The 14,398-nt window shown below is 42.3% G+C and overlaps 1 long non-coding RNA gene across 1 annotated transcript in view; it reads right to left on the bottom strand.

The window, feature by feature from the left end:
• Positions 1–234: 234 nt before the first annotated feature.
• LOC120502785 overlaps positions 235–14,398 on the bottom strand; it is a 46,139-nt gene continuing 31,975 nt past the window's right edge. The window contains exons 4-6 of the long non-coding RNA XR_005627592.1: positions 6,252–6,374; positions 1,550–1,598; positions 235–361 (exon numbers count right to left, since the gene is read on the bottom strand). This is a non-coding gene — a long non-coding RNA (uncharacterized LOC120502785). The remainder of the gene's footprint in view (positions 362–1,549; positions 1,599–6,251; positions 6,375–14,398) is intronic.

Below are 14,398 nucleotides of genomic sequence, written 5' to 3'. Positions count from 1 at the left end.
GCTGAGCCCCATAAAATATTTAAACCAACTACATTTTAGGAAAGAAGCACAACATATCTGGTGTTACCTTGGGAAATTCCAGCTAAACCATAAGGCTCCAAAGCACCACATACTTGAAGCACTTGAGGAATGGGATGCCATCTTTTCTTCCAACAGATATCAGATTTCAGAAGCAGCTTGTATTTGATCAGCAGATGTCTATTTTCTCCCACTTTCAGCCCTGCAATTTTGATTCCTGGTACACAGCTGCCATCTTTAATTCATTACTTGCTCTGAGGTCGGTGATACATTGACCATGGTTCTGCCAACTCGTCCAGCAGCAAACCAGGAGCTGGCCATGCCTTCCTCCTGTCATGGGAAGCTAAAGGAAGGGGAACTTGAAACAGGCTGCAGTTGGTATTGATTTTCAGAGTCAGGCTAAGAAGAGACAAGATCCCTTTCTCATGAATTCACTACAGGCAGACTGCGTAAAACCATGCAGATGCAAGAAGAAATAATTATAAGCTGATCCTTGGTAAATTTAGGCTGGAAATTAGGAAATCTGAAATTAGTCAATACATGAAATTTTGTATTAAACTTTCACAAAGTTTCGTCAGAGTTCAGAGGACAAAGCATACAGCCAGTTCAGGAGCAGGTAAAAACATAATAATCTTCTAATAAAAGTATTCTGAGCGTCTTCCACAGAGTTTAGCATTTTTCTTAATCCCTTAGCTACTAAATGGAATAGTGGTAAGGGTATTTTATCAAGCTGATCATTACAGGACTCTCTATATCTAACAGGAAAAAATGGCATTAAGAAATTGCATTTTGGCGAATCAGATTTAAATCCTGCATTTCCCGATGAACGTCCCTCTCCATTTCAAAGGCCCCGATGCTCCAGGGGGTCACGCGGCTTTGCCTCCACCCGCGTTGCCCGAGTGCCGCCTTGCGGGCGCTCCCTGCAGGTGCACCCGCAGCGCCTCTCCGGCCTCGCTCGAACAGCCAGGGCAGAAGGAAAACGCCCAGTCCCGCCCGTTCCTTGTCTTCGTGAGAAAAAACGGCACTGCGCATTTTGACGGACAAGGTGGGAGTCCCTCCGAGACCCGAGATCAACCTCCGCACCCGTGTCCGCACCTGTAGTGTCCAGCTTTCAGCCCACTGACATGAAAGCTCATGCTCACCTCACTGTTTGATTTCCTTATGACATCAAAGCCAGATTAGGTACTTGGTCACAACGAGCTGCTGCACGTTTTGACACAAAGTCTTTGCTACGTCTTCTCAGCAAAGCAAAGAGCCTGCACACAGAATTTGAGAACTAAAACTCTCCTTTTGTTTAGCAGGACTGGCCCAGAGTGACCCTACCTTTGCCTTTTCTGTGACTCTGAACAGCTGTGATGTCTACACACAAATTACACCCCACTTTTTCCTCTTTTACAAGACTGAATGCCCAAGAATAGAAATTATATCATTTGTACCCCGCATTGCACATAAAAATATTTACATCACTGCCCATATTTGCTTCTAAGCATCCTTTTCTTTTATATTATTTCAGATTATCAAAGATCCTTACCAAATCAAAACATCTTCAGTTCTGCTTTCTAGAGCTGAGCTCAGATCTTCTACAGGAAAGGAAACAATCATGAAAAGTATGCAAGAAGTGCAATCAAAGAAGACTCACTTAGAAATAGTAGATTTTTTTCATGGCAACATACTCCTACAAGAGTATTAGGTACTTTATTGTGAAAAGAATAATTTACAGGCTTTAATCATCTATTTATTTATTTTCATCTCAGGAACTGTAGAACACTGACATCTTCAGGTGGAAGAGCTATTGAAGTACATAAATAATAGGACAGGCTGAATATAAACCATTCAAATATGAAATAATTCTTGAAACAGGTTTTCCTTCCAAGATTTACTAATTTGGCTCTTTTCTCTTTGAAAGAATGACACATGGCTCCAGAGACAGTTACAAAATGTTAGCATAGACATGAAACTACCTGCAGCCTTTTCAATATGTGATTTGAGTAATGCTTGGAAGGTGTCAAAAGACACGAGCGTTCCTCACAAAATATCCTAGTAAGTGTCAATAAGATCAACAGTTCTTTATTGAGACATTTTCCCAAGGATTTATTTATTATGGGAAAGCCAGCAATTTCTGATTGATTTATAGTCTTGGTACAAAGGAGCAAAACACAGCTTTCTTTTAGGTGCTCTATTTGTTTCCAGCAGCCCTTTTGCATCACATGCACCTTCAATATTTGGATTAATTTGACTCAAGGCAAGTAAACAGCCTAATTATGAATTTATCATCACGACAAAGTACTGAAATTTTGTGGTCCTCTTGATAACCCCACTGTATCCAAGGAACAGTTCATCTACTTTTAGCACTTGTCAGCTCATGGATACTCAACTGACATTTCAAGCAGGTGTTGTTAAAGAAAATAGATTTTTCCTAATAAGGGTTTTTGGTGAATTTTATTCTGGACTTCAAGGCCATAATTTTATAGGATAGTACGTGCTGGTTCTCAGATGTCACAGTAACAGGTGATTCAAACAATACTAATCTATTTGAGAAATTAACTTACCATGTCAAAGCCTCTTACAAAATCCTTATAATTTTAAACATTTTTCTATTTAATCTGTTTATCCCCAAGTCAAAGTATTAGCACATAAAATTTTTTATCAAAAAACTCATTGAGCGAGTGCTCATTTCTCTGAATAAACCACCCCAAACCCAAACACAGGAACATAAGGACACAGATATTGCAGCTGCCTGGTTAAACAGAACAGAGTGAGCAATTCTGTTGAATATTCTCCCCATCTGGAATCAGTTCAGTTCAAAGTATATTTTTGCTCATCATGAATGAGAAAAAAGGAATAAAACAGGAGAATAATTTTTTTAAAAAGCAATAAAAAGCATTTATATGTAACCAGTGCCACTACTGTAAAATGAAGGAGTTGGAATAGGCATGTTAAAGACTGAGAAGGAACTTGACTATAAACATTCCTGGTCCTCTATACAAAGCAGCAGCTCCTACTCCTGGCTATTCTGCACAAGAGAATCCTTCTTAAACCCCAAGGCTGCAAAAAAGACTGGCAAGTTATCAAATGGCACCTGCACTTACATGACAATGGCTACTATGAGTTGCAACTTGACCAAAATCAGGTATTTACTGACAAGATAGTACATCTTAGTCGTATGTGAAGATGGATTTCAAACAGCAGTGCAGGTCACCTAGCATCCAAACTCTTGGATAATTGCTACATCAAGGAAAGTTATTACCTATGTGCTCAGAAAGTTCCATAATTACGAAATAAACAAAGTTTGTGTAAACCCATGAACTGTAAAAGCCAGGTTTGCACAAGAAAACTCTTACATAAATACAAAGCCTTTGAGCACCTCTGAATTTCTTACAGGGACACTCCAGTGCATGTTGGCCCACTACTGCAGGGAGACAGGACGGCAAGGAATGACCATTTACTACTTTTACTCTCTAGAGGTCCTCCACGAGCTGGAAACGCCTTATCCACAGGTTCTGTAGGTTCCTGCTGCTGAGCGGCATCGGGACCTGCGGCTTGGATTCTCTCAAAATCTCAGACACCACCGCTCTCTGCATTCCAAACAGCTGCTCACACTGCATTTAAATCAGTGGCAGCTCTAAGAATATGGTGGCAGTGACTGTCACAGTCATGTCCCAAACTAGCAGTTGTCACTAATACAGAAGAGTTAATTAAGCTTCAACAGTGAGAGGTGCTTTCTGGCCCTGCCATGCATCTTCATTTCTGGCAATGACAGCACAAAACAGCCTCTGCTTGTGTCAGCCTGAAGGCACAACTCAGAGCCAGGGTTCCTGTGGAAAACGCTGAATGCAGATTGTGATGCTACCTTACATCTACCGAGGGCAGAGAAAAATGTGTTAAAATGGAAGTTTTACTCTAGTAATTTCAGCAGTACTACTCAAGAGTACATGCAGAAAAGATAAGGGGTAAAGTGTGCAGTAGGGAAGTTTATTCTCCCAAGGAAGATGGTAAAGCAGAATATGGGAAATGCCTCCAAGATACCAGGTAACTGCACTTATTTGGTTATCAGGAGATGACAAATCCCTTTTCTGACACTAAACCACGAGAACTAGACCAGTACCATTGGCATGCAGCAGCAGCCTTCTTTTCAACTTCCTTTGCTTTGTTGTAGATCTCTCTGCCTAAGTAGAAGTAAGTAGAAATGAATAATTATTATAAAAGCAGCTCCATTAACTTATGTCTGCCGATTTAAAAAGGTCATATATCCAACAAGATGAGGAGAAAAAATTAAATGTGGGAAAGCAAGGCTTTATGTATATGGACATTCCTGAACAGTACTAATTTCAAGTAGCATTTTCCACTCTAATTCTCTGGAGTTTTAATTGAAGTTCCAGCCTCAGAGTGCTCTTCCTCACTGAAAGACTTGCCTCTCTCCCAGCTGCATGGCAGGAGTCTCACTGCAGCCTTTGAGGGCCACTTCTGAGCTGCCACCAGAGCTCCTGTTCAGCAGTACAGCACCATCTATCCAGGAGTTATGATACAGGATCTCCTCCCTGACATCTGCTTGAGAAACAGCAATCTTGGAGGAGCAATGAACTCCTCCTTGGTTATCTGGTGGCCTTTGCATGGGGCCCTGCTTGGTGGGTGGTGGGACAGACCTTGCTGGGCCTGTGTTTGCCAACACTGCTGCTAATTGCAGGTTTGGCACCAGGCTAACCCAGCTGGATGGTGCTGTCAATTACCCTTATCCTGCATCTCACCTTCCCCACCTCCAGTGCATCACTGGCAATTAGCTGGGAGGTACCTGAAGGGAGGGACCAGCTCTCTCAGGCACACGAGCCTGCACACCAGGGTCCAGGGGCCATTTGTGGGTGTCACTGCAACACGAATGATTACCTTGGCTTCTGATTACTCTACCAAACAGAGCCCCTGCTTAACAAATGTTAATGAAATGCTGTTTGCTGCATGTCAAAGCATGTTCCTACAAAGAGCTTGATTTTATTTTTTAAAGCAGATATTTATCAGATTCTCACAGCTTTTTACTTTCAAGGGATACATCAACTATTTAATGGAGGACTGAAAGTGATAAAATAGTACTCAAATAATAGAAAATATTTCCCAATCTTGTTTCCTTTTCTACTCAATTACTAATATATTCTCCACTGTTACACTGGAAGATTCTAGTCACAAGACAGTTTAGTATAATCTAAAATGCCAAATGCCTTAATGAACACGTCCACAAGGACTCAGTTCTGTGTTGCATCCTTACTACTGCATTTCTCCAAGAGCCTTAGTCCAGTTTACCTGTGTTAACAGTTCTTCTCTCCATATTTGTGGATCCCCCCAAAGAACACCACCACAGGCACAAAAACAACTCCAGAAACAAAAGCCAGGATTGTTTCCACATCGTTCATTCAAGATTTCTTTCCCTTTTCTTTGCCATCTGGTCAACTTCCAGATCGATTAGGAAAAATTAGATGAGCTGTGTTTTTCTGAAGCTGTTGTATTGACAAGAGCACCAATGCACATTCAAATGAAACTGTAAATATAGAAGTGTTTACAAAACAAATGCACCAAGTGTTGACAGGCATACAAAAGCACAATTATTCAGATGATAGCATTGACAGGTTGAAAGATTAGACCCCATAAATGCTGAAGTGTGTGAAGGCCATGTTTTATGTTGTCTTTAAGTTTTTCTAATTGGCTGGCCCACACTGCTCTGAGCTGCAGTATTCTATAACAGCAGATAATTGTGAGTTACCCTCAACAAATACTGGGAAATCTCTTTTAACTGTGCAGCATATTCAGTTACTACCTAAAAGCAACTGTGACTGAGAATTCGGATCCATTTTTTACATGTGCTCTCATTAGAGCTTCACTTGCACTCCGAGTTAGCCTCAAGGACACACCTCTCTTACCTAATCAGTGTACAAAGGAGCCAGAACCTCATTCTATACTCCTTTGAAGTTAATTATCCCTACTACTTCTAAGAACAAAACTTTAGTTTACTAGAAGTCTTTTGTTATCCCCAAGTATTTTGACTAGCTCAATTATTTCTGAATTACAGAATACCTAAAACATTCCAAGAAACAGATGGTAAGACAGAACCAGTTCTCCTCACAAAGAACCATTTTTTTTCCGTAGCACGGGGGCGTAGAATATTTGTGATGTTGACATTTGTGACTTGGTAAATACCAGAATGTATACTTTGTACCAGACAAGCCTACTCAGCAACAACTCGTACATACCTGACTGTTCACAGGGAGCTGTAAAAGGAGCCAGCCCATGTCAGAACTGAAAAGTGAAATCAGGGCAGGGCAGCTGAATCCAGATCTTCATGAGTAAGCCAAGTAATGGAGTTGTACAAAACACTGTAAAAAATAACAGCAACATAGGACAATTAGAAATGATTTTCCGTTAATTACAGAAAAGGACTTGGATTTTACATAGGGATTTTAATACCAGAAAACAAAGTGCTCTGAAACATTACTTTACACATGTCAAGCATTTAAACAGTTCTGATAAACTGACCAATCAAAACTTGTATTATTTAAAAGCCTGTCCAGAAGTTATAGTAAGGAAAAACCTAATAAAAATAAAAATATTCCTTTTAGTCCAGAACTTCTCCCATGTCTAAAATGGTATAATTATACCCATTGTCCTGGATTATCTGGGAAATTGCACCTTCATGTATTAAAGGAACACAAAGATTTCTATATTTGTTTCTTCACTGTGAAATCAGTAAGCAGAGAAAGCAGTAAAGCTACTAAATCAACATAATTTTTGTTATAACTCCAAAAGTCACAAGTGTGGAATGCCTGTGCATTTGAGACCACACTCACATGCCCTTGTGTGTAAGGCAGAGTTGTACTTCAACCAAATCCACAGATGTCTGAGGTTTATCTTCAAGCCTATTCTTCGATACTCTGTAAACTGGCATATATTCAACAGTGCTACTAGAGATTAGTGTGATAGTCATACCTTCTTTCTGGAAATACAGGAAAAGGTATTCAAAACAAGCACTGAAATGTATGAAAAGGAAAACACTAGATAAAACCAGTTTCCGCATGTTTTCAGGATTTTTCATTAACAGTTCAGGATCTAATCTGCCTTGGCCAGTGGTGGGTTCAGGAATGACTATTCCCTGACATACAGCTGCAGGCCAGAACCTTTCCTCCATCATATAATGCTTTTGGGATGGTTTATTGCCAATTTTGTAACACTCATGTGGATCGTGTTACTCCATTGGGTCCTTCTACCCTTTTCCCACATGTACATAAATCAATCTTTATTCACAGGTGGACACGGAGTTGTCCCCATTCCCTCAGGCTACTCCATGACACATGGTCTTCTGCTCTGACATCTGCAAACACCCAAGATCCCCTGATACCTCACCCATGACTTGTTGGTCTGCATCACCTGAGCACACCCATTGTGCACGTACAACATTTCTGGCAGTTCCAGCAGCTTTATTCCAAAAGGAAAAAACAACCAGGTTAAATGTGCATTGGAAGGTCTCTTAGTCAATAACATAACAGAACATTAAACACATAGTAATTTGTTTTGGTGAGTTAACGTTTTTTGAGGCCTGTCATTCCTTTTCTATGACACCATTTAGATAAGGGAATTTGGGAGGCCTTGCAGATCCCGGATGCTGAATGCACACCCTGAAAGCATCCTGACTTGGTGTTGCAATGTGACCGCATAATTTATTCTGTGCTGGGCAAAACAAACAAATGAACAGCTCTCCAGACATGCAAGATAATGGAAGAAGCAACCCTTGGAGGCAAGTGTGATATCTGGATGAGCTGGGAACTGGCACATGGGGATTTGCCACAGAGCACCCCTGTGGACAAAGGCTGATACACCCTAACCTCTCTCAAGAACCACTCACCACTGCAGGTTGCAGCCCATAAAAAAAGAAATTAAAAGACTGAGAGCACCAGTGCTATTACATGATAATTTTAATTCTTATGTGGATGTTGATCATGGATTATAGGTGGGTTTCATTCAGCCACTCCATACTTAAACTTAAAGGTGTTGCTTGGCTTTTCCACAAGTGTTTGCAGTAAAGCTGACATCCCAACCAGAAGAGACAGCAATTACAAACTGGTGTTTTACTGGAACCCACTGTTTGCTCTTGTGTCAGCACACTTGTACTTGTTTTCCTAATATGCATTTTAATATGGGGCTTCCTATGCAAGTTACATGGGTTTTTTTTCATGAAGCAGCAGAACCAGCTGATGATCTTACTGACTGGTGAGCTAAGTGGTACAAGATGGTAAAGATCAGAACAAATACTTGATTTTCATATTGTATTTGTGCCCATTGTAATTAGATCAAGAGCAGCTGTCTCAGAATCCAGACTAAATCACTGCTAGTGAAGCCTTAGCCCTTGTTTGAAAATGCAGGAGAGTATCAGAATATGAATGACAACAGAAACCACAATTTAGTATGACACTACTGGATCCTTGGTGCCACTAGTCAGGGTCCCTAAACAAATAATGAACATCAAGTACTTCTTTCTGCCCCTATTTCTTGTGGCAACCTCAGTCAAGGGACATAAGTAATAAACTTGATAAGCAGGCTCATAAAAGAAAGCAGAGGACAGACGCTACCAGCTCCATGTCACACAGCCAGGGTGACAGCAAAGGTGATTTCCAGCAATGCAGGAACTGTGCAGCTGCAGAAACAAACTGTTCTACTGCACCATAGTGAGGTATGCAGAGGCAGGTGTCCTTTCCACTTGTTGAAGGACTGGATATGCACAGACTGCCAAGATTAAGATTTTCCCAGGGAAATTGATGGGAATATTTATCTCCTCCCCTTTGCCTCCACCCCTCCCCCCTGCATTTACCCATTTCAGCTTCCTTGCTGTGCTTATCACTTGATTTCTTAATTCTCTAATCTTTGAGAAGCAAATGGAATCTAATAAAAATCTTCATTAAATCAGTGGTTCAGAATATTCCACCCTGCTGACAGAAGAACAGCTTATCACATTATGCAGACAACAAAGCAACATAGAAGGACTAAGAAAATCAAAACAAATCCTCAGATGACCATGTGGCCTACACACATTTCTTTGAGTTCATTTGCTCCGCTCTGGACACTAGCAGAGAGCTGTTTTCCAGAACACCCACTCAATTTTTTTGTATTGTGGAACTAAACAATTAGCTCAACCTCCACCATATTTAACATTTGTTTTAATAAGCAGAAGAAGCCTTTCACAAATGGTTACTACTGCCTAGCTTTGAGCTTCCCTTCTACAACTACAGTCAATTCTTTCTTTATTCCTTTCTCTTCCCCCTTTTTTATTTCCAAGTTAAAACAAATGCCTCCAGCACACTTGCTGCAGTAGGCCACTGTTTCTGGCAACTACAGCTACTAAAGGGCATTTTGAACTGCACCAGAGAACACTGTCCAACACTTGTGACTTAGGGATCCATAAGTCTGTCGAGATACCTAAGAGCATATCTGTTCATGGTCTTCAAGGAAACTGTCAAGTACTGAAGAGAAAAAACACTCCGTTCATAAAAGCAAAACTGCCTGATTATGCAAGTTGTCTCCAAAGCAGACATTGTGTTCTTTGGAGGGTAAGGCAGCAGGGGAGGTCCACCTACATTCCTCTAAAAGCCCACTCCCACTGGCTGGGAGGGAATGCGTGTTGGTAGGACATTCTTCAGGCTTCTGAGAGTCAGCATCATCTGCAGCCTACTGCAATGAACTGCAGAAGAATGGCAAGCATCTCAGTAGAAGGCTCCATGTGTGTGCGGACTCACGTGTGTGCCTGAGTCTGGATGGTATTGGAGGCCAGAGTTCCCAAGACATTCGGGAATTCAGGAGCCATTTCTTTTTCCTAGGGATAGAATCCTACATGGCATGGAAGCAGAAAGAGCAGAGAAAATAATTTCTGTACCTCCACAATCAGCTGGTTACAGAGGAATTCAGGAGCCATTTTCTTTTTCTCTTGTAGAATCCTACATGGCATGGAAGCAGGAAGAGCAGAGAAAATAATTTCTGTACCTCCACAATCAGCTGGTTACAGTCTCAAATAGGTCATGGGAGCCTAAATTCAAAGACTGGTTTTCTGCAGAAATAGAAGCCCGCATCACAGCAAGAATATTTCACCACCTTTCCCCAAAGTTATTTCTTTGGGTAATTTTGTTATTGAAAGCACTAACCAACTTCCAGAGCTAGAACCACACGTGACTGTTTAGATGCCGTGGCAACCCTGCAAGCTCTGCAGAACTGAACGTGCAGCGGGACCCCGGAGCTGTTTTATACCGCGAGCCCAGCACAGGCGATCTCTGTCACTTCACATTAAATGCAAGCACTGCTTTGTGCTCAAGGAAATGCTTTCTGCAGAAAGAGGACAGGAGTGCACTGTAAACGCCAGAGTCCTCTCTTTTATACAACAGGCCTTCTCCAGAACGAGTGGAAAAAGATCACACACAAATAGAAAATCAGTGCTTGCTCCCGAGCACTTCATTTACATCCCAGCAGGATCAGAGTGCTTAGGCTACCCCGTGAGCACCGGTAACAACACAAATCGTGCAACTCCGTTCCGAGCGGGCAGGGTCTCCTTGGCACTACGGCTGCTCAGTGACCCGAGCAGAGGAACACCCCTACAGCAGGAGTGATTCCAGCAGGCTTTTCTCACCAGCCCCGACTACTGCTGCAAATGACAGATCTGATCCACGGGCGGCATCAAGTGTGTCAGCGCCTTAGCGTCCGACTCCCCTGCTCGCACTGGTTTTGGCTGGGCACCACGGGGCTGTGAATCATCGACTTGTCGCAATTGCCGATCACGGTTAATGAGCTGGGAAGAAAAGAACTTGCAACAAATCTCTTTGCTGAACGCAGCACCTTGTTCATGATCCGAGACAGCTCTGAAGGCTCAGACTGACAGCACAATTACAGGATGTAGACAGTTGCCCCACATTTTTGATAGCCTAAGCACATGAATACAATTTAGCTGCAGCCTTGCCAACCGATCTTTAGGTGTTTATCCCTTTCCCATGTTTTCTCACCTCCGTGCTGAGGTTTTGACGCACAAACTTACAACATACACACTTCTGGAGTTTCACCATCATCAATTCTGGCACCGTACTTTACGTTTCGTAAAAATCTCTGCAAACAGGACATGCTGCAAGAAGGATTTCAAGCTGAGCAATGAACAAGGTCATCATGAACTACACTCTCCCTGTGAAGGGCTTATGGCTGGAACAGGGCATATTCATATCAACCCATGGTTGCTATTTCTCTTCAATTCAAGTAGCTAACAAACTTGGTTTTTTTGTTTTTCTTTTTTTAAACAGTGCTTCTTAGGGCTTAACTAGCATCCCACAATAATTAAAAATTAAACAAATGACAGACAAGGCTCAAGAAGCACACATGCAACTCCTTTTTATGCAACATACTCCTGCACGATAGGGGCTTTTGATCATCTTATCAGTGTCCAGAGTAGCTAAACAATCACCCCAAATCCTTGTTGCAAAGCTGATGAATTATCAATGCCAAATGCCATAGCTCCCATCTCCCATGACTGTACCGTAGAGTACCGAGCTCTTGGATCACAGCACAGGAAGGGCTATCTTCAAGTCTTATCCCCACTCCAGGCTGGAAATCCATACAGACCTCCGTGCTGGGATGTGATTTCACACCCCACATGACAGGCACAGGTCTGTGCGGAGGTGAATGACGCAGAATTTCCTTGGCAAATTCTCTCACCATGACATCAATGAGGGCAGCAACTGCAACTCCACAACAGGGTTTGATGACAATTGAGTCTAAACACTCATGTGCTACAGCAACAGCAACCACAAGGTTTGACTTCTCCTAGCCAGAGCATTCAGACATGACTGGAATATCTGGCACACACGGCAGCAAGAGAAGTGTGGTAAGTGTGATACCCTGTGATAAGTGGCATGTCATAGCTCAGTAAACTCATGGCTCAATCAGGAGCAGTGTTCACCTAATATCAAATGAATCTGTGGCTTACAAAAACACCCAGCTACCACATCCCTAGCTGTGACACACATACCCAAAATCAGGCACATCAGCTTGGGTGCAGCATCACAAACAGAAGAATGGTGATCTGCCGACCTGTAAACGCCAAGCATTAGTTCATTTTCTCCATTCACACGTGTCCCCTCCAATGTGCATTACAATATTCTCTTAAACATGTCGGAACCCAGAGCATCTCTCTGGATGCCCTGGATGTCTCAAAGCCCTGGCAGGGGCTCAGAGACCCTGGCAGGAAGCCAAAGACACCTGAATGTGAGGAAATGAGAGAATTTCAGGCCTGAATGGTGAGGGGATAAAATTCACTTGATAAAACTTGAATTATAATGCACTGTACAGGGGGGGGTTTATATGTTGTACAGGGGGTTTGAAATTCTGTACATAGGTCGGGAGTCCCAAGATGGAGGAATTTGGGCTTGCCCTGTCCTTCTTCTTTCTTCTCCTTGGCATCCATGTTCAGGATGATGTTGGCATGTGTGGATTGGTTCATAGAGAAAGTGCACTTGCCAACAAGGGCGAAAAGTATTGGAAATAGAAGGTAAATATCTTATACATAGTCTTCACTATAAAAGAGACGACCAGCCCGTGGGCGGGAGAGAGTGCCCTTGGCTGTCTTGCTGATCAGACCTCGGCTGCACAGACAGAAAAACTCTGTAGATAAGGAACAATAAACACAACTGAAGACCAAAAGCAAGAGTCCAGACTCCTTCTTCAAAGCGTGGCCTGCCCAGAACCACCTTTTCCCGTGCTGGGGCAGAGACAAGTGACAGCCGACCCCGGCATAAACATTCCCAGTCGGGGGGAGAATTCCCTCTTTTTGTCTGATAGCTGCTGTTCAGACCATTGGAGGCAGCATGCTCGGGTTGCTCTGCATTGCCGAGGGTGGGCAGCAGCCCAGAGCCCGTGTTGGCTCTCGGGGCGCAGACTGTGGCAGGGCTCGACTGCTCTGGCTGCCATCGGCAGCTGGGCTGCAGCTCCTGCATTTCCGAGATCTCCCTTGCTGATACTCAAGGAGCGGTCACAGATTTGCATAATGCATTCCAGCAAGTTCAACGGGATACATAGTGTGATAGAACACCATGGAGGGTGGTAATACAGGGACACAAAAGAGCCACATACCGCTCAGAGAAACAATTTCACTTCTTTCGGTAGCTAAAAAAAATAATTTAAATTGTGTATATATGTTTCCAGGTGATGACTGCATAAAGCTAACACTGTCAGTGACAGTGTAAAGATGTGCCCTGCACTACCTTTATCCACCACTCCACCATTCTGACTCATAGATTTCTTCTCATGTCCTTGGGAACCTCTTGCAACATTTCTTGCATTTGGCCAAGTCATTACATCATTTTCTGTATTCTTTTTAATAAAAGTGTCTTTAATTCAAAGGTAATCAAAGTAATTCAAGAGGTCATATTCCCTACACTGTAACTTCTCACCAGATAAGCATAATTGGAAACTGTTTTCCAGGCTAAGTGCATGCTTAAGATGTGGATGTGGCTAGCTCCCTAATTCTCCTTAATTCTTGGCATCTGAGTCTACTGGACATAGTTCTTACTCTAATTTTCAATTCTGCTATTCCCTCTTGTCATTCACATGTCAGGAGCAAAGGTGCAGTATAACCTCCCAAATGCTATATGAAAATTCATCCAAGAGTACCACAGTAATTTTGTGTCTTATACATTGACACAAACACCAAACTCAGAAGAAAAAAGAACCTTCCATGTAGTATTTCAGTGGTAAACTGTGGCTACAGTTAAAAATACAGCACTTCATTCATACTTGGAATTTCTAACATGCCAAGTTGATTATTCCTACTTGTTTTGTCTAGTGAAACCACGATGGGAGACAATTACTGTGCTTAGATGGCAAGTGTTTGGAGGATCCTCATAATTTCAAGGAGATGACTTTCTGTTCAGTGTACCAACTTTGGAACAGAAAGTCTCCAGGTAGTTAATATAGACAAATCTTAAACGCTGCATATTCAGGAACTTTGACTTGTTATTGGATTAGTTGGGATTTGGAACATCACAGCACACAGGCCTGTAGGGAAGAGCACCAGAGCCGCAGGCAGGAGAGCAGCAAAAAGAACAATCATTAAGTGTCACCCATTATATGCTGTGACACACCCTATAGAGAACATTTTCCTTAGTTAAACCATGTGCAATAAAACCTTCCCTCAGAAGCAGCAACAAATCCCTGTGACAGGCTCACTCCATAATTGCCTTCTTGTTTCTCCATTTGGAAGAGTAAGCTTTTGGCACTAGTTTCCTGATTATAGTTGTGCCAAATTATCAGTAAGAAAAGGAACAACACTGATAATAACAGGGAAATATCACAGCCCCTTCAAGTTCTTCTATCTTTTTTTTTC

The sequence above is a fragment of the Passer montanus genome, unplaced genomic scaffold (genome assembly GCF_014805655.1).
Source record: "Passer montanus isolate IOZ18808 unplaced genomic scaffold, ASM1480565v1 scaffold23, whole genome shotgun sequence".
Lineage (NCBI taxonomy): Eukaryota > Metazoa > Chordata > Aves > Passeriformes > Passeridae > Passer > Passer montanus.
Note: the sequence above shows the minus strand (reverse complement) of the source record. Positions and strands in the feature narration are given on the sequence as shown.